This window comes from Pelophylax lessonae, assembly GCF_965119305.1.
Source record: "Pelophylax lessonae genome assembly, chromosome: 13".
Taxonomy (NCBI): Eukaryota; Metazoa; Chordata; class Amphibia; order Anura; family Ranidae; genus Pelophylax; species Pelophylax lessonae.
This window is the reverse complement of record NC_138780.1, coordinates 125,264,334-125,283,466: the sequence shown is the minus strand read 5'-3', so window position 1 is coordinate 125,283,466 and position 19,133 is coordinate 125,264,334.

Below are 19,133 nucleotides of genomic sequence, written 5' to 3'. Positions count from 1 at the left end.
CTTCTATGTCACTCCTGGCTTACTTGCTGAGGACGCTGCTACCACCTAGTGTTCAATCAGGGAACGACCATTTACAAAGTTGCATTCTGTATTACATTGTTATTTCTAAAGCCAATCTGCAGCCCTTTGTCACTTACTTTTTAGTGTCCATGCTTGTACGTGTGTGTGTAAACTCTAGCAATTAATTTCTCTTCTTTTTTCTTCCTTTTGGTCTGTTAAATATAACAATGAAAAAGTTTTATTAGAACTGTTTGACAGGTTAAAAAAAAACAAAAAAAAAATCTTCCCGTGCCTCTACTGATAAGTCTCATACACACTATAAGAAAATCGGGCAAACGATCATTCGGTTTTCCTTGTATCACAGAAAAGTTGGAACCAAGCAAGGAAATAATGTATAAAAGTTCTCAAAGGCCATTTTTTTTTTTGTTTATTGCTTCTGATCATGCGCAGTCTTTCTTTTCTGATTATTCTTGTTAGGAAATCGTACAAAAACGGTACACATTAAACGAAAAGCATTAGTTCTGTTCCCGTATGAGAAAAGCGTTGGGGTTTGAATTTTAAAAATCGGCCGTCAAAAGTTGTGTACACACTATAAGAAAATTGGGCGAAGGATTGTCCCATTTTCCTCCTCGTATCACAGCAAAGTCGGGACCGAGGAAGGAAATAATGTAAGAAAATTCTCATATGACAAAGGCATTTTTTTTTATTGTTGTTCATTGTTTTCCGATCATGTCTTTCTTTTCTGATTTTTCTTGTACAGAAATCGTACAAAAACGGTACACATTAAACCAAAATCGTTCATTCTGTTCCCGTACAATAAAAATTTTGGGGATTGTCACATTGAAAACTTTCATTTAGAATCGGCCCTCGAAAGTTGTGCACACACTATAGGAAAATTGGGTGAATGATAGTCCCATTTTCCTCCTGGTATCACAGCAAAGTCGGGACCGCGGAAGGAAATAATGTAAGAAAATTCTCGTATGACAAAGGCCATTTCTTTTGTTGTTTATTGTTTCTGGTCATGCGCAGTCTTTCTTTTCTGATTTTCCTCGTACGGAAATCGTACAAAACAGTACACATTAAACGAAAATCATTTGTTCTGTTCCCATACGAGAAAAGATTTTGGGGTTTGTCCAATTTTTGTTCAAAAAGGTCGGAATCGTCTGTTGAAAGTTGTGTACAAACTTTTAGAAATTCGAGTAAACGATCATCCAGTTTTCCTCGTATCACAGCAAAGTTGGAACCAAGGAAGGAAATAATGTACGAAAATTCTCGTAGGAAAGACCATGTTTTTTGACCATTTTATTTTTGTTGTATATTGTTTCCGATCATGCACAGTCTTTCTTTTCTGATTTTCCTCGTACGGAAATCGTACATAAAAGGTACACATTAAACCAAAATCGTTAGTTATGTTCCTGTACAATAAAAATTTTGGGGTATGTCACTTCAAAAATTTTTGTTCAGAAGGTCAGAATCGGCCGTCAAAAGATTTGTACACACTACAGTATAAGAAAGTTGGGCGAACGATCGTCTAATTTTCCTCCTCGTATCACAGCAAAATCAGAATCAAGGAAAGATATAATATATGGAAATTCTCGTATGACAAAGGCCATTTTTTTTCTTTGTTGTATATTGTTTCTGGTCATGCGCAGTCTTTCTTTTCTGATTTTCCTCATAAGGAAATTGTACGAAAACAGTACACATTAAACGAAAACCATTCATTCTGTTCCCGTACAAGAAAAATTTTGGGGTTTGTCCCTTTGAAAATTTTCGTTCAGAAGGTCGGAATCGGCTGTCGAATGTTGTGCACACACTATAACAAAATTGGGCGAACAATTGTCCCATTTTCCTCCTCGTATCACAGCAAAATCGGAACCTAGGAAGGAAATAATGTATGAAAATTCTCATACGACAAAGGTCATTTTTTTTGTTGTTGTTTATTGTTTTTGATCATGCGCAGTCTTTCTTTTCGGATTATTCTCGTACGGAAATCGTATGAAATCGGTACACATTACCTGGTGCCAACCACCCCTCATTTACTGTGGCAGGGTGGCTGCTTTGGGCAGAATCATGTACTCCTACCAGCGACCTGCTCCCAAAGTAATTGGACACAGCGGGAGCCAATCAGCGGGTCCGGCAGGCGCGATGTCCGCCAGGACCCGCCGATCGTTTGGGAGACAGGCAGAACGGTGATCAGGCTATGTAAACAAGGCAGAGTGCCGTTCTGTGACAAGGGAAGGCTGTGATCCTGTGTTTCTGCTAAGGAGGATCTATGCCTTCCCACAGTACAAGCACCCCCACACAGTTAGCAAGCACTCCCTAGGAACACATTTAACACTTTGATTGTGCCCCCCTGATGTTAACCCCTTCCCTGCCAGTGTCATTAGTACAGTGACAGTGCATTATTTTAATTCTGTTCATTTTCATCCAATCTCCTCACAGAGGAGAACGGGACTCTGACAGGTTCATCTCTGCACAGTGAGCGAAGATGGACCTGTCATCTGCCTGCACAGAGGGGATCAGCGGAGTGATCTCTGCTGAGCTAGCGGAGTGCGCCGAGCAGATATGCCCCATGAGAAAGGGGCCTTAGAGTAACCGAGGGTTATAATCCCTGTGAGATTTTTTTTCGCCATCTGTGTCCCATTGCGGAGATTTCCCTTCACTTCCTGTCCCATGGCCAAACAGGAAGTGAGAGGAAATCCTTGCAACTTAAGGAAATTCTTGTGGGACCCCCAGGCCACAAGAGCTAGCATTCTCATTGGAAGATTTCCCCTCTTTTCTGGGGACAACCCAAAATTTTGGATTTACCTTTACTTACACTTTCAATGATAATGGTAAACAGGGGAAACAGAGAGGGTGAATCTCCTTAACCGCTTGCCGACCGCCGCAAGTACATATACTGCGGAGGTCAGCCCCGTGCAGGCAAAGTAACGTACCCAAACGGCACTCGCCTGTGAGCCAATAGGCTCCCCCGCTTGTTCACGGACACCTCCGCACGAGTGACCGGTGGACCCGATGTCCGCCGGTCACTCGCGATCGTCAGTTACAGAGGGAGAAAGGCAGGCGGCTAATGTAAACAAAGCCGCCTGTCATTCTCCCTTGTGTAACAGCAGAGATCATACGGTCCTACTATGTAGGATCGTAGATCTCTGCTGTTACATGAAAAGCCACATCCAATCACAGTTAGAAGCACACCCCTAGGGACACACTTAACCCCTTCTTCTCCAATAAAGTAAACCCCTTCCCTCCCAGTGTCATTTTTACAGTAACAGTGCATATTTATAGCACTGATTACTGTAGTAATGTCACTGGTACCCCCAAAAGTGTCAAAAATGTCAGTCAAGGGCCCGATCTGTCCGCTGCAATGTCGCAGTCCCGCAAAAAAAAATCACAGATCGCCGCCATTACTCGTTAAAAAAAAACAACAAAAATGACAAAAATCTTTCCCTTAGTTAGTAAACGCAATAACTTTTGCGCAAACCAATCAAAATACGCTTATTGTGATTTTTTTTACCAAACATATATAGCAGAAAACAAATTGGCCAAAAATTTAAAAAAATTTTGATTTTTACATTTTTTTTGGGGGAATTTCATATAAAAAATGTTAAAAATATTGTTATTTTTGCAAAATTTACGCTCTTTTTTGTTTACAGCGCATGATCAAAAAATCGCACACATCAAATACCACCAAAAGAAAGCTCTCTTTGTAGGAAAAAAAGGACGTCAAATTAGTTTAGGTACAGCGTCGCACGACCGCGCAATTGTCCGTTAAAGTCACGCAGTGCAGAATCGCAAAATACCCCCTGGTCAGGAAGGGGGTAAAATCTTCCGGGGCTTAAGTGGTTAAGGAAATTCCTGTGGGACCCCCAGGCACACCAGAACTAGCATTCTCATTGGAAGATTTCCCCTCTTTTCTGGGGACAACCCAAAATTTGGAATTTACCTTTACTTACACTTCCAATGATAATGGTAAACAGGGGAAACAGAGAGGGTGAATCTCCTTAAAAGGTTCACAGACAGCAATAAAAACTGACAACCATTCTAACCCCTTTGCACTCTGTCCAAATTTAAAAAAAAAAGGTTTTGTCTTTAGTTAAACTTTAAAGGGTAACTCCACTTTCGTGGGGGGAAAAAGTAGCAAATAAAGAAAATACAATATAGCGTATACAATTGTGACACAAATCGTTGTAATTGAATGTTATTAAACATTACCTTTCCTTTTCAATCTGCAGCTGTTGTAAATTTCTGAAAATGCAATGCAATATGGCTACCTGGAGCTGATCTGTACACAGAATGTTTACTGACCACACCCCAGAAACATCATTTCCTGCTTGTGTGATTGGCTCACAAATTTTCCCAGAAGTCTGCACTAAGATTCAAGTCAGATTTCTGGCATCCCCTGCAACAAAAATGTCATTTTTGGTGAGATACTCCCAATAGGAACATGTCTAAAGGGCTGCAGGCCCAGCAGCTTTCCTCATTAGTGCTCTGCAGCTGCCACAGCTGACAGATAATTAGGAAACCACTCCCATTAGACCCACTCAGCACAGAGGCACAGAGGAACAAACAGTGATTTCTTCAGAATGATAGGAAAAGGGGAAGGCGGTTGTATGCCCCCTTTTTCCTCATGGGAGAGTGGCAGGAAGGAAGGAGTTCAGGTTTAGGTCAGTCAAGATTCCCTCCTTTTTTCCTCAGGGAAAAAGGGCGGGAAGGAGGAGTTGCTAGTCCCCTGAGGCAGTCAGCTGTGAAGCAGGAGGTCACATGGCTTGGCAGGTGACAGGGCACACCTGCAGGGATATGTGACCTCTGGGGAAACTTCTGGAACTGCCTGGGGGGGCTTATATAAAGGGGGTTCCGTCTCAGCGGGGCTCATTCGCCTCAGAAGGGACAGCTGTGGTGTTCCCCATCCCTCCCTCCCCTTATGTCGCGGCTGTTATTATGTGGTGGGTCACCTTTGTGGTTATACAAAGGGGGACGGTTTATTATATTTTATAATTGATTGCGTTATGTCAAGTCTATTAAGTTGGGAGTTATGAATTTTTATCTGAAGTATTTATTTATGCAGCCTGAGCCATAGTGGCTAGGTTGTTAAAGTGTGTTTTGTTTGATATTTGTTAATAACATTTTAAAACCAATAATAAACGGCCGCGGCCAATTATTTTCCAAAGAAGTTGTGTCCGCTTTATTTATTTAAAGTGGTAGTATACGCCATTAAAGTTTTACCTACAGGTAAGTCTATAATAAGGCTTACCTGTAGGTAAAATTAATATCTTCTAAACCTGCACTGTTTAGGAGATATTCAACCTGCATGCAGCCGCTGACACCTTGCGCGGGAGTGACGTCATCGCGGCTGCGGCCACTCACAGCGCCGGAGCCGCCGAACCAGGAAGAGACACTGAGGGAACATGATAGCTCCTTCAGCGTGTCCGGGCGACAGTGTCGGGGCTTCAGTCTAAGGCAGGGATCCTCAAACTAGGGCCCTCCAGATGTTGTGGAACTACATGTCCCATGAGGCATTGTAAAACTCTGACATTCACAGACATGACTAGGCATGATGGGAATTGTAGTTCCTAAACACCTGGAGGGCCATAGTTTGAAGATCCCTGGTAAGGGAAGTATTTCATAATGAGCTAGTATGTGATGCATACTAGCTCATTATGCCTTTGTCCTGCAGGTTTTTTTCTGTTTTTTGGGGGGTTTTTTTGTTGTGAGGATACAACCGCTTTAAGTAAAAAGTAAAGAATTCCTGCTTACTGTCCCATAACAAAAGGTAGGAATCTGCAGCAAAGTTTGTTAAAATCCCTGCATGGTACAGAGATCACCCAGAGGGAAATGTTTTTTTCTCTACAAAAGTGGAGTTACGCTTTAAAGCGGAGTTCCACCCAAAAGTGGAAGCTCCACTTATCAGTCTCTCCCTACCTCCCCCCCCCCACCCCTCTGGGTGCCACATTTGGCACCTTTCATGGGGGAGGGGGGAGCAGGTACCTGTTTTTGACAGGTACTTGTCCCCACTTGCGTCTGACCTTGCCGCGGTGAGGCACGTCAGAGGTTTGGCCCCCCTTTCCCGCCCCCAGGCCTTTCAGAAAGTGCAGCGTGCTTCACGCATGCGCAGTAGGGAATAAGCTTTGAAGACGCAAGGCTTCAATGCCAGTTTCCCTTACAGGCTATGGCGGTGGCAGCACACGAGAGCCAATGGAAACATCAGCTGGGGTGCCAACATTGCTGTATTCCAGGACAGGTAAGTATCCTAAGTATGTGTAGCTGCTGACTTTTTATTTTTCCGTGGGGGGGGGGGGGGGGGGGCTGGAGCTCTGCTTTAAGGAGTTAAATGCTGCTCAGTACAGTTGTCACCCTAGGAAAGGAGTTTTTGGCAAGGGTGGCACAATGGTGTAGTGGTTAGCACTTTCACCTAGCAGCAAGAGGGTCGCTGGTTCGAATCCCAACCACGACACTACCTGCCTGGAGTTTGCATGTTCTCCCTGTGCCTGCGTGGGTTTCCTCCCACACTCCAAAGACCTGCTGGTAGGTTAATTGGATCCTGTATAAAAAAATTAAAAAAAGAAAATGAACGAAGCTACCACTTCTAAGGCCCCATTCTCACCTGAGCAGATTGGAATTTAACTATTCTACATGCAATTCTGGAATCATAACCAAACCTGCAGTGCCATTATTTCTTAAGGGCACCCCAAAAGCGGTGTAATTTTTTCTGCAACAAAATGCACACAAATTGCAGCAAAAACTGATGTGCTCAGTGCCAAAATTTGGTACTTGAGCTTCTTTGGCACATTTTTGGAGCAGAGGGAGGCCCATTCGAAGTGAATAGTGTCGCTCCAAAAAGGCACTACAAAAAAATGCCACCGGGCAGCGTCGCTCAGGTGTGAACAGGGCAAAAGGACTGTAAGCTGCAATACTATTCAGTTTTGTTCTTCTATTTAGATATGCTTTAAGAAAATAAAAGAAATGATTGCTTAGACTGGTATGTAGTAGTTTAATGGTTTGGTTTATTTTACTTTTTTCTGTGTTGCCCATCCCTTTTCTCTTTTTATGTTTTTACTTTCCCTGACTTTTTATAATGGATCTTGCTGAGAGAATATCAAATGTGGCTTAAAGTGGAGCTCTACCCAAAAGGGGAAACTCCGCTTGTTTCCTTCCTTCCCCCTCGGCTGCCACATCTGGCACCTTTTGAGGGGAGCGGATACCTGTCAAAACCAGATACCCACCAGATAACCACTTCCGGGTAAGATCAGAAATCTCTGGCCCCTCGCCTTTCCCCGCTGCCTTCTGGGAGACACACAGGTCCCAGAAGACAGCGGGACCATTCAGAAAGCACAGCGCGACTCGCGCATGCGCAGTAGGAAACAGGCTGTGAACCTGCAAGGCTTTACTTCCTGTTTTCCTTAGTGAAGTTGCCAGCGCCTGCACATGGAGCCGATAAACCCCTAAACAGGTAATTGTCTATATATTAAAAGTAAGCAGCTACAATATTTGTTTTTTCTTTTTTTACGGGCTGAACGGACGCCCCCATTCACACAAGTGAAGTGGATTTTGGAATCCTCCCCACTGCGCTATTGTATTTTAACAGGGGGACTCCTCCGCTGTCAGAATACACCAATCAACTGCAGCGCTGATCGATCGCAAATTTTCCAACAAGCCCATTCATGAGAACTTGATCTTTAGATCGACTTCTAACAAACATGAACGGCTATAGATGGATTGAAATTTGCCAGTCCCTGCTAAACCAGTTGAACTTCGAGGCATCTATGGCCATCTTTAGGAGGGTTTACACAGCACAATTATGGTAGTTTTGATTTGTAAATTGCTGTAAGGACAAATTAAACTTGGCCATCTGAGCCCGTTCAGTGTAAATTCTGCCATATTTCCCACTCCCGGAAAGCTCAGGTGCTGCATACTGCCTTCCATAGACATTAATAGCCGTGTATGGCTGTACTCCAGGTAATGGGCAGTGCTATTGTAAAAACCAGGGGCGTAACTACAGGGGTTGCAGGGGTTGCAACCGGGCCCCATGCTCCAGGGGGCCCGTGTGGCTCCCCTGCACACCTGGATAGGAGGGGCGGCGGGGGAAGCATGTAGAGAAAACACTGTCCTCCTTTTTTGTTCTGTAGCTGCAGAAGGAAAATGGAGGAGATTGGTTCCTCTGAATGCTTCCCCAGCTACTCCTCCTACCCAGTTCACTTGTGTTCTGCTGTCCCTGGGCCTCTGTGTGCTCCCCTGCCCCCCCCCCCCCCACTGTCCAGGTGGTGCAGCGGATGTGTCACAATAGGGAACCAGGAAGGGGTCGGTAAAATGTAATTTACCAGCTCCTTCCTTTTCTGAATGGACAGAGTCATAGTCAGTGACATTGTAAAACAATAAAATGAAAATATAAAAAATATTACAATTAAAATACCAAAAAATTAAAACTACTGACTCCAGTGGGTGAACTTCCAGGATCGCAAAGGTCACACTTGCAACCGGGGCCTGGCATTCCACCACCGTGAAGAGGCCCCAAGATGGCAGGAAGGGAGCCCACTGCAGAACCTATGAAAGGGTCCCTCTGCGGGACCGTAATAAAGGGCCCCGCAACGAGAGTAAAGGGTGATCAGGATCAGTGAGAAGAGCCCCAGGCTTGAAGGGAAGGACCTCGGTCATAGTTTCTTGCACCAGGGCCCTGAAGGTTCTAGTTATGCCTCTGCTTTACAAATATAGCGTATGGGTGTATGCAAAAAGTAAACTATTTTCAGTTTTTTTTTTGCATATACCTGCACACTATATTCATGTATACTGCTAAAGGTCATCTGCGCAAGGCCATTCATGTCTATGGGAGACTATAAGCAGCACTTGGGGCTTTCTGAGCAGAAAATATGTCAGAATTAATGTTGAATGGGCTCAGGCACCTGTGTGGAAGAGACCTAATAGCTGTTATCTCCAGCAATCTCATGTCATTTCTCATCAGTCTATAGCCTATGTCATGGCTCAAATTCCCATAGATTTTGCAAAAATTCAAGTCATGGGTGGTCTAGGCACCACCTGGGAACAAATTTCCACCTGGAGACCAGTCAAGTGGAAAATTGTTGGCCAAATTGTGACTGTAGTCAATCAGATGTAGCCACTGTTTAAGATTTCTGACAGCCCCGGGTGCCAACTGTCAGAATACGATAGCTGGCAGGGGAGATTCCTTCATCTTCAGTGTTTACAATGGATACATAGGTGTGCGCAAGGGGTTCGTCTGGGCACACCATAATCACCCTGTGAGGTACAGATTACCCTTGCTGCCCAGGACCCCCCGTGTCCCCCGGCTTCCCCTGCCCGCTTACCTCCTCTCCCACTGGCTGCTGTGGAAGATGTTTCAGAATGGAGAGCAGGGGAATTGGACAATAAATATGTCATTTGCTGGACTCTTCCTTTTCTGAATGAACACAGTGAGTGATCGGTACTCAGTCCGCTATACAGTATATGACTATAGGTATATGGCTAGCCTATGACTGTTCTCCTTAAGCATGTCTGGAGTCTCCAACAACTTACAGCATGTTTGCAGTCTCTGACCATCTCCTGCTGACTGTCCACCATCTCTGACCATCTTTTGTAGTCTGTCTGTATGCTTTGACCACCTTCTGTTTCCTGTGTGTAGTCTCTGACTATCTCTTGTAGTATTATATTCTGCTATAATTATATGCACTCTTTTATTGGTGTCAGGGCCCGTTGTTGCTGAGGAGGTCTATTGCTGCTGGTGGAGGAGATATATTGTTTCTGGGGTTCAATTGTTGATGGGAGAGATCTACTGGTGAGGGGGAGGATTCTATTGTTGCTGGCTGCTGGAGACTCTATTGATGCTGGCTACTGGGAGATCTATTGTTGCTGGGAGTATTTTGCTGTGCGGATCTATGGTTTCTAGGGAGATCTATTGTTGCTTGGTGGATTTATTGTTGCTGTGAGGATCTATAGTTGCTGGAAGGAATATATTGTTGCTGTGAGGATCTATAGTTGCTGGAAGGAATCTATTGTTTCTGGGGAGATCTATTGTTGCTTGGTGGATTTATTGTTGCTGTGAAGATCTATAGTTGCTGGAAGGAATCTATTGTTGCTGGGGAGATCTATTTTTGCTGAGTGAATTTATTGTTGCTGTGGGGATCTATAGTTGCTGGGAGGAATCTATTGTTGCTGGAGAGATCTATTGTTTCTGAATGGATCTATTGTTGCTATGGGATTCTATAGTTGCTGGGAGGCATATATTGTTGCGGGGCAGATCTATTTTTGCTGAATATATATTGTTGCTGGGGAGATCTAATGTTGCTGATGGGGTCTATTGTTGCTGGCTGCAAGGGACCTATTTTACTGTCCTTCATCCAATCATCACTAATTGGACACCTAACTGACACTTTTGACACTTTTTGTGGGGATCAGTGACACTAATACAGTGATCAGTGCTAAAAAAAAAAATGCACTGTACTAATGACACTGGCAGGGAAGGGGTTAACATCAGGGGCGATCAAAGGGTTAAGTGTGCTCCTAGGTGATTTCTAACTGTGCGGGGGGGGGTGGCCTAACTGGTGGAAGATAGAGATCTGTGTTTTCTGCTTAGCACAAACACAAGATCTCCATTTTCCTCTCTGGCAGAATAGACTGACCCCCGAAGGGGCATAGCTCATAAAGCAACATCTATTGCTGGCAAGGTCAAAACCACCACACACAAGCCAGTGGTACACTGATGAGACAGTTGAATCCCCCCAGAGCATTTGGACGTATCCCTTTTCCTGGAGTTCAGACTCCACCAAGTCACCTCAGGTTTTTGTAGCCAATCATAAGGGAGCTACTTAACTTCCCTTTTAGGTTCATGCCCACATTGATGCCATGCTTCCAGCAGTCAAGGCTCCCATTCCCTAAAGGTTGGTTTAAGGGGCCTTCATTGTGTGAAATACCTGGCGTTCCTGCCAGTCCCTCTGCTTTCCGATTAAAAATTGACTACATGTGCTAAAGCCCCGTACACACGCACCGATTGTCGGCCGTCTTTTGTCCAGTGCTGCCGTGTTGGTTGAAAAGTGCTCAAGACTGCACACAAATTTTGTCGGCCAACAACAACCAACTTCAGAAGTGATGTCATGTGATGGTTTACTTTCCGTGTGTTTTTTCTTCTCTGAGCATGCCCAGTCTTGCTCATCTGGCTTTTGTCGGCCGAAATCTGTACTGACTGACGAACAATCGGCCTTTCTGGTGACAGCCAACAAAAATGTTATAGCATGCACACCAGATTTTGTTCGGCCGAAAAGTCGCAGTCGGTTGTCGGAAAGCATCATACTAACAAGCCGACAATCGGCTGATCGGACGTTGGCTGAATATTTACGGCCGACAATCGGTACGTGTGTACGGTCCTTAACACACCACCCTGTCCACAGCCATTCACTCAGAAGATTGGTGTGCTTCTGTTCCTCCTCCCTCAGCTGCCTAAGAGCCTTACACAGCTGAGAGCAGAAGGAATGCAATAACTTTTAAAGAAAGGGGAAAAGGTTTTTGAAAATGAAAGTAAACGAAAATCCCAAGTTTCCAGGAGAGTAATTGAGGGGAAATCTTCCAATGGGGACACTAGTTCTGGTGTCCTGGGAGTCCCCAAGGAATTCCCTTAATTTTCAGAGATTTCCTCTAACTTCCTGTTATGCTATAGGACAGGAAGTGAAGGGAAATTTCCCCAATGGGACACAGATGGCAAAAAAGATCTAAGGGAGGGTTATAACCCTCCCTTACTCTATCCAAAATGAAAAAAAAAAAAAATATATTGCCTATAGCTTAAAATACTTTAAAATACCTTTGTCCTTTGATAACTATTGCACGTTCTGTGATCCCCAAACACCTACCCTTTTAGAATTGGTAACAGAATTACACTTCATCTCCCACAATGGAACTATACCTAGGTCAGGGAAATTATACACCCAGCTCCTATTCTAAGATTTGGACGGCTTGGATTATCCTCTAAAACTCTCAGGAATTCCTTGACCAACCATAATACCCATAAACCTATATCATCCTGGAATGGCTGTGGAGATGGGGGCAGGGAGACCCTTTATCCCATGCTCCCGCACTATCTCTACACTTCTTTCCACCCCATCTTACACCATTCTCTGCCTACTAAAGCCATCCTCTCCACTTATTTCATGCTTTCTCTTCCTCAGATCCTCATCCTTGCCCATGTGGGGGGGGGGGGGGGCTCTCTGGGGACTCCGAGGTGAGGGGGGGGCTCTTTTGGAGACCCTGAGGTGAGAAGGGGGGCTCTTTGGGGACCCTGATCTGAGGGGGGGGCTCTTTGGGGACCCAAATGTGAGGGGGGCTCTCTGGGGACCCTGATGTGGGGGGGGGGGGCTCTTTGGGGACCTTGAGGTGAGGGGGGGCTGTCTGGGGACCCTGAGGTGAGGGGGGGCTCTTTGGGGACCCAAATGTGAGGGGGGGCTCTCTGGGGACCCTGATGTGGGGGGGGCTCTTTTGGGACCTTGAGGTGAGGGGGGCTGTCTGGGGACCCTGATGTGAGGGGGGCTCTCTGGGGACCCTGATGTGAGGGGGCACTTTGGGGACCCTGATGTAAGAAGGGGGCTCTCTGGGGACCCTGATGTAAGGAGGGGGCTCTCTGGGGACCCTGATGTGAGGGGGGACCTGTCTGGGGACCCTGATGTGTGAGGGGAGGGCTCTCTATGGATCCTGATGTGAGGGGGGCCTGTCTGGGGACCCTGATGTGAGGGGCCTGTCTGGGGACCCTGATGTGAGGGGGGCCTGTCTGGGGACCCTGATGTGTGAGGGGAGGGCTCTCTATGAATCCTGATGTGAGGGGGGCCTGTCTGGGGACCCTGATGTGAGGGGGGCCTGTCTGGGGACCCTGATGTGAGGGGGGCCTGTCTGGGGACCCTGATGTGTGAGGGGAGGGCTCTCTATGGATCCTCATGTGAGGGGGGCCTGTCTGGGGAATCTGATGTGAGGGGGGCCTGTCTGGGGACCCTGATGTGAGGGGGGCCTGTCTGGGGACCCCGATGTGAGGGGGGCCTGTCTGGGGACCCTGATCTGAGAGGCCTGTCTGGGGACCCTGATGTGAGCGGGGGGCCTGTCTGGGGACCCTGATGTGAGGAGGGCCTGTCTGGGGACCCTGGTGTGAGGGGAGGGCTCTCTGCGGATCCTGAAGTGGGGGGGGGGCACTTTGGGGACCCTGATGTAAGGGGGGGGCTCTCTGGGGACACTGATGTGAGGGGGGGAGCTCTTTGGGGGACCCTGATGTGTGAGGGGAGGGCTCTCTGGGGATCCTAAAGTGAGGGGAGCTCTCTGGGGACCCTGATGTAAGGAGGTGGCTCTCTGGGGACCTTGATATGAGGGGGGCCTCTCTGGGGACCCTGATGTGTGAGGGGAGGGCTCTCTGTGTATCCTGATGTAAGGCGGTGCTCTCTGGGGATCCTGATGTGAGGGGGACTCTCTGGGGACCCTGATGTAAGAAGGGGGCTCTCTGGGGTCCCTGATGTGAGGGGCTCTCTGGGGACCCTGATGTAAGGAGGGGGCTCTCTGGGGGATACTGATGTAAGGGGCCTCTCTGGGGACCCTGATGTGAAGGGGGGCTCTCTGGGGTCCCTGATGTAAGGAGGGGGTCTCTGGGGACCCTGATGTGAGGGGGGCCTGTCTGGGGACCCTGATGTGTGAGGGGAGGGCTCTCTATGGATCCTGATGTGAGGGGGGCCTGTCTGGGGATCCTGATGTGAGGGGAGCCTGTCTGGGGACCCTGATGTGAGGGGGGCCTGTCTGGGGACCCTGATGTGAGGGGGGGCTGTCTGGGGACCCTGATCTGAGAGGCCTGTCTGGGGACCCTGATGTAAGCGGGGGGCCTGTCTGGGGACCCTGGTGTGAGGGGAGGGCTCTCTGGGGATCCTGATGTTGGGGGGGCACTTTGGGGACCCTGATGTATGGGGGGGCTCTCTGGGGACCCTGATGTAAGGGGGGGCTCTCTGGGGACACTGATGTGAGGGGGGAGCTCTTTGGGGGACCCTGATGTGTGAGGGGAGGGCTCTCTGGGGATCCTAAAGTGAGGGGAGCTCTCTGGGGACCCTGATGTAAGGAGGTGGCTCTCTGGGGACCTTGATGTGAGGGGGGCCTGTCTGGGGACCCTGATGTGTGAGGGGAGGGCTCTCTGTGTATCCTGATGTAAGGGGGTGCTCTCTGGGGATCCTGATGTGAGGGGGACTCTTTGGGGACCCTGATGTAAGAAGGGGGCTCTCTGGGGTCCCTGATGTGAGGGGCTCTCTGGGGGCCCTGATGTAAGGAGGGGGCTCTCTGGGGGACACTGATGTAAGGAGGGGGCTCTCTGGGGACCATGATGTGAGGGGGGCTCTCTGAGGACCCTGATGTGAGGGGGGGCTATCTGGGGACCCTGATGTAGGGAGAGGGCTCTCTGGAGACCCTGATGTAAGAAAAAGGTTCTTTGGGGAACCTGATGTAAGGTGGAGGGATCTCTCTAGGGACCCTGATCTAAGGAGGGGTAGGCTCTCTGGGGCCTTGATGTGAGGGGGCTCTCTGGGGACCATGATGTGAGGGGGGCTCTCTGAGGACCCTGATGTGAGGGGGGGCTATCTGGGGACCCTGATGTAGGGAGAGGGCTCTCTGGAGACCCTGATGTAAGAAAAAGGTTCTTTGGGGAACCTGATGTAAGGTGGAGGGATCTCTCTAGGGACCCTGATCTAAGGAGGGGTAGGCTCTCTGGGGCCTTGATGTGAGGGGGGCTCTCTGGGGACCCTGATGTAAGGGGTGGCTCAGGAAACCCTGATGTAATAAAGAGAAGGCTCTGGGACCCTGATGAATGGAAGGGTGGGTCAGGGGACCCTAATGTAAAGGGGTGGCTCTGGAGACCCTGGAGTAAGGGGGGAGGGTGACTCTGGGGACATAATGGGGAGGGGTCTTTGACGTAAGGGGGAGGACTCTGATAAAGAGGGAGGATGGGGATTTATGATGTAAGGGAGGGGGGACATTCACGTAAACAAGGGGGCTTTTCCTGACTGCAGCACTCTATCTGTTGCTTTGTCTGATAGGCTTCTGATAAACAGTCCTGCAGTATTCGGTCAGCACATGCAGCCAGTGACTGCAATGCTGATCAATGTATTCTGACAGTGGGGGAATCCTGCTGTCAGAATATACAGACACAACAGAGAGGATTTCCCCATTCACCTTGAATGTATGGATGGGGAAATGTATTCAGTTTATTTTGTTCAACTGGCTGAATGAAAAATACTGAACCATGTATGGCGAGCTTTACTCATGGCCCCTGTACTCTGTACATTGTGATGTTTTGTATGTTACTCCTCCTGACCCCTGCACTCTACACAGTATGTTGTACATTACATAGCCCTGACCAAGGTGCTTATTGTCCCAACAGTTGCAGGTATTAATGAAGATCTTCTTTAAGGTAGGCTCAGTGATCAATTTCTGTGTGAAGTAAAGCATATGTGATGGAAACATTACATTTTTTAAAAATGATCGTTCATCCTGAGGTTTATATGTGTCTATAAAACGGTTACCTGTGACACAGTGCTAAGGAGTATTTTGTGGTACAAGGATTGTGATATGTGTGTGCATTGTATACAGCGAGTAGGCACAGATTCTGTTTTATGGCCCCCCCTTTTAAGCCCTTTCCACTTTTATCTGGGTACACACTTAAAGGAGAAGTACGGGGAAAGCTTGTTTGGCTGTACTTCTATGGATCACAGGAGTGCAGTTCCTTTTGCAATACAGTTCTGTAAGCAACAACTTATTTTCTGGCAGTGCCCCTCCCGAGACTAGACTCTGGATCCGCCTCTGATTGTGAGTACAGCCCATTGTTTTTGGCAAGCTTGTATATTATCTGTATTTTTGGTTTAATGAGGTATTGATTGTACTATTCTTATCTTGTTTGGAAAAATTCTCTTTTTAACCCTGAAGAGGCGCGTCGCAAAACATGTCGAGAAGGACTATGAACTGAATATCATCACCCCTTTAAGCAGCTATCATTGGGTATTGGGGAATTGGGGATCCATCTCTCACGTTCTCTGTTGCTTTACCAATCTGGGGGGTTCTATCCCAATTACAAGGGCTGATGGTGGTACCAGTATTATGTAATCTTGCCTATGAATAAAATATGTGATGGCACTAATGTAATAATTTTTTTTTTTTTTCAAATTCTTTATTTATATCAAAGAATAAAGCAGCCAGCGGAGCAATGCTCAACAGAATAGGAACAATATTTCACATAAAACTTAGACGATTCAAAGCAGTATTATAGTATACAGCGAGATACATGAAATGCTAAATATTCTGACATCAAGAATACACAAATAAATTCTTACTTCCAAAAAAGGAGAAGGTAACTAACTGATATGCCAGAATTTGCTCCGGTGCACATTTCAATTTTTATAGGGAAAGGAACGAGAACAAATAAACTAAAGGACACCTATAGAGGCCAAAGAAGAAGACTCAGGAAAAAGAGGGAGAAAGGGGAGGAAGAAAACAAAATAAAAAAGGGGGGGCAGGGTGATGGGGGTCATTCCCCAGAGTAGCTCTCCAAGAGGGTCTTCCGTTCATCCAAATACACAAACATGTTACAATATGACCATGTTTTAGTGTATTGCTCTCTCCTCTTTTGGGAAGGTAAGCATCAGATCCTCCACAGCGTTAATACTCCTGACTCTATTAGACTCTATGGTCTTTCCAGTACAGAGTAATACAAGATATGGCGGCATTGATCATGTGACGAAGGACTGATTTCTTATATGTCTTAAGTGGAATATGTGAGCAGTGGAGCAAAAAGAAGGCAAGACCTTCCGGTATTGGGTAATTAGTAAATTGTTGAGAGATCTTTTGCACCTTTGACCAGTACTGTTTAAAGTGGAGTTCCACCCTAAATTTATACTTACCTCCATCTTCTCGCTCCGGGTCACCTGAAAAACATATGGATAATCGCAATTTTTTTTTTTTTTACTTACCTCGTATAGAAGAAAATATACTTACCTTACTTCCTTCTTCCTCTCCTCGGCGGCCACGGCGATTCGTCACTTCCTGGCTTTGCAATGATTCCTGGGAGCTGAACGTCATCGCTCCCAGGAATCAATGCGCCTGCACCGGCGCCGACGTCAGTTCCGGTGCGCGCGCGTCACTCCCTTCTAAACAGCTTCTGGGCGTGCCCAGAAGCTGTGGAGGGATGACGCGCGTGCACCGGAAGTGACAGCTGGGCCGGTGCAGTGCATCGTGGGACCGAAGAAGACGGAAGAGGACGCAGAAGAGGATCGCTCTGGCTTCAAGCTGCCCACACCTGAGATGGCAGCGCTGGACAATACATTTTCAAGGTAAGTATTTCTCCTAAAAGGTAAGTGCAACCCGGGACAGATCAGAGGCTAGCCATTGTGGAATGTACTAGCCCTGACTGTCCCGGGGGTATTTTTATTAAAAAAAGTATTCCCAGGGTGGAACTCCACTTTAAGTTTCGGACAAAACCATATAATGTGAAGCAAAGTCCCCTGTTCCTCATGGCATCTCCATCAATGAGCCAAAGCGCCCGGAAAGCATTTACAGAGAACCGATTTGGTGAAGTACCAACGTGATAACAATTTGTAATTGGATTCCTGTGTATGTGGATGTAGCACCCTCCTAGTTAGTTAGGTGCGAAGAAAAGCATATATTGCTCCTTCTGCTTATCAGGGGAGCCTGATCTATTAGTTTGCCTGTCACATGTTTCCAGGTGTGATTCACTGGGTCTGAGGGAGTGTCCCCACTGTATCCAATGAGGGAGCTCGTTGGACAGTGGAGGAAACCCAGCCAGTGACACATCAGGTTTTATGGCAGTCCCAGTGGGAGGGCATTCCTGCAATGCATCCTGGGATTGACCATAAATACTGAGGGGACATGTGACATGGCGTCTTTTGGCGGGTGCAAAGTCCCAGGAGGAGGTGGACGGCTGTCTCTCCTCCTGTAGGTGTGAGGAAGGTGGTTCAGGCAGTCGGCCTAGTGAACCAGGTGCGGAGCTGAGCTGCAGAGGATCCAGAGTGCTGACAAGTGGAGCTGCTGGCAGAGTCTCTTGGGAAAAACAGTAACAGAAAAAGAAACAAAAAAAGTGTAACAGTAAAGGGGGTGCCATGTAGTTCACCCTGAAGAATAGGAACAAAGGGGTGCCAGGAAGGGCCCTGAAGATTGTTCTGCAGTACAGTACAGTTTACCTTAGAAAGTTCACTTAATTCTACTTGACTGCCTATGATGAGGTGAAGCAGCGGCCTGGCCGCACTCAGTATTATTCAGCTGTCCCAGCCTATTGTGCATAGTTACACAAGTCAGAGTATCCCACTCATTCCCTTCTCCCATCCAAGTTCTCAATAAAAACACAAAACCAAAGCTCCTAGACTGTTTCCTGACTGAGCCAAAATCACTTTGAATATGATGAACTGTCTTGCTGTTGCTAATGGTAACCCAGGGGAACCCGTAACCAGCAACTCCCAAGGGAGCAGTGCTACATGTACATATGGATGGTTTCAGAGCAAGGTGGATGATGTTCTGAGGTTGGATAGATGTGAAGGTTCTATTAAGATAAGATAAAATCATCTGAGGGCAGGGCCGGACTGGCCTACCGGGATACCGGGAAATTTCCCGGTGGGCCGCCGGCCCTGGGGCCGCTTTAAAATTGTGGCCGCTTTAAGACGCGGCCGCTATTGTGGCCGCTTTAAGACGCGGCCGCTATTGTGGCCGCTTTAAGACGCGGCCGCTATTGTGGCCGCTTTAAGACGCGGCCGCTATTGGGACCGCGGCTGCTGCATCCCTGGTGAAGTTAAGTCTGTACTACGTCAGCCGCTATTGTGGCCGCTTTAAGACGCGGCCGCTATTGTGGCCGCTTTAAGACGCGGCCGCTATTGTGGCTGCTTTAAGACGCGGCCGCTATTGGGACCGCGGCTGCTGCATCCCTGGTGAAGTTAAGTCTGTACTACGGCGCCACGCAGCCGCTCCCGCCAGATCTGACGTCATGTCAGATCTGGCGGGAGCGGCTGCGCGGCGCCGGCCGGCGATGGATCATGTGACTGTCAGCAAGACGGACGGTCACGGTGACGGCGCCGAGGGACCCATTACACGGACGCCAGCCCAGCAGCCCAGCACCCTGTCTGACCAAG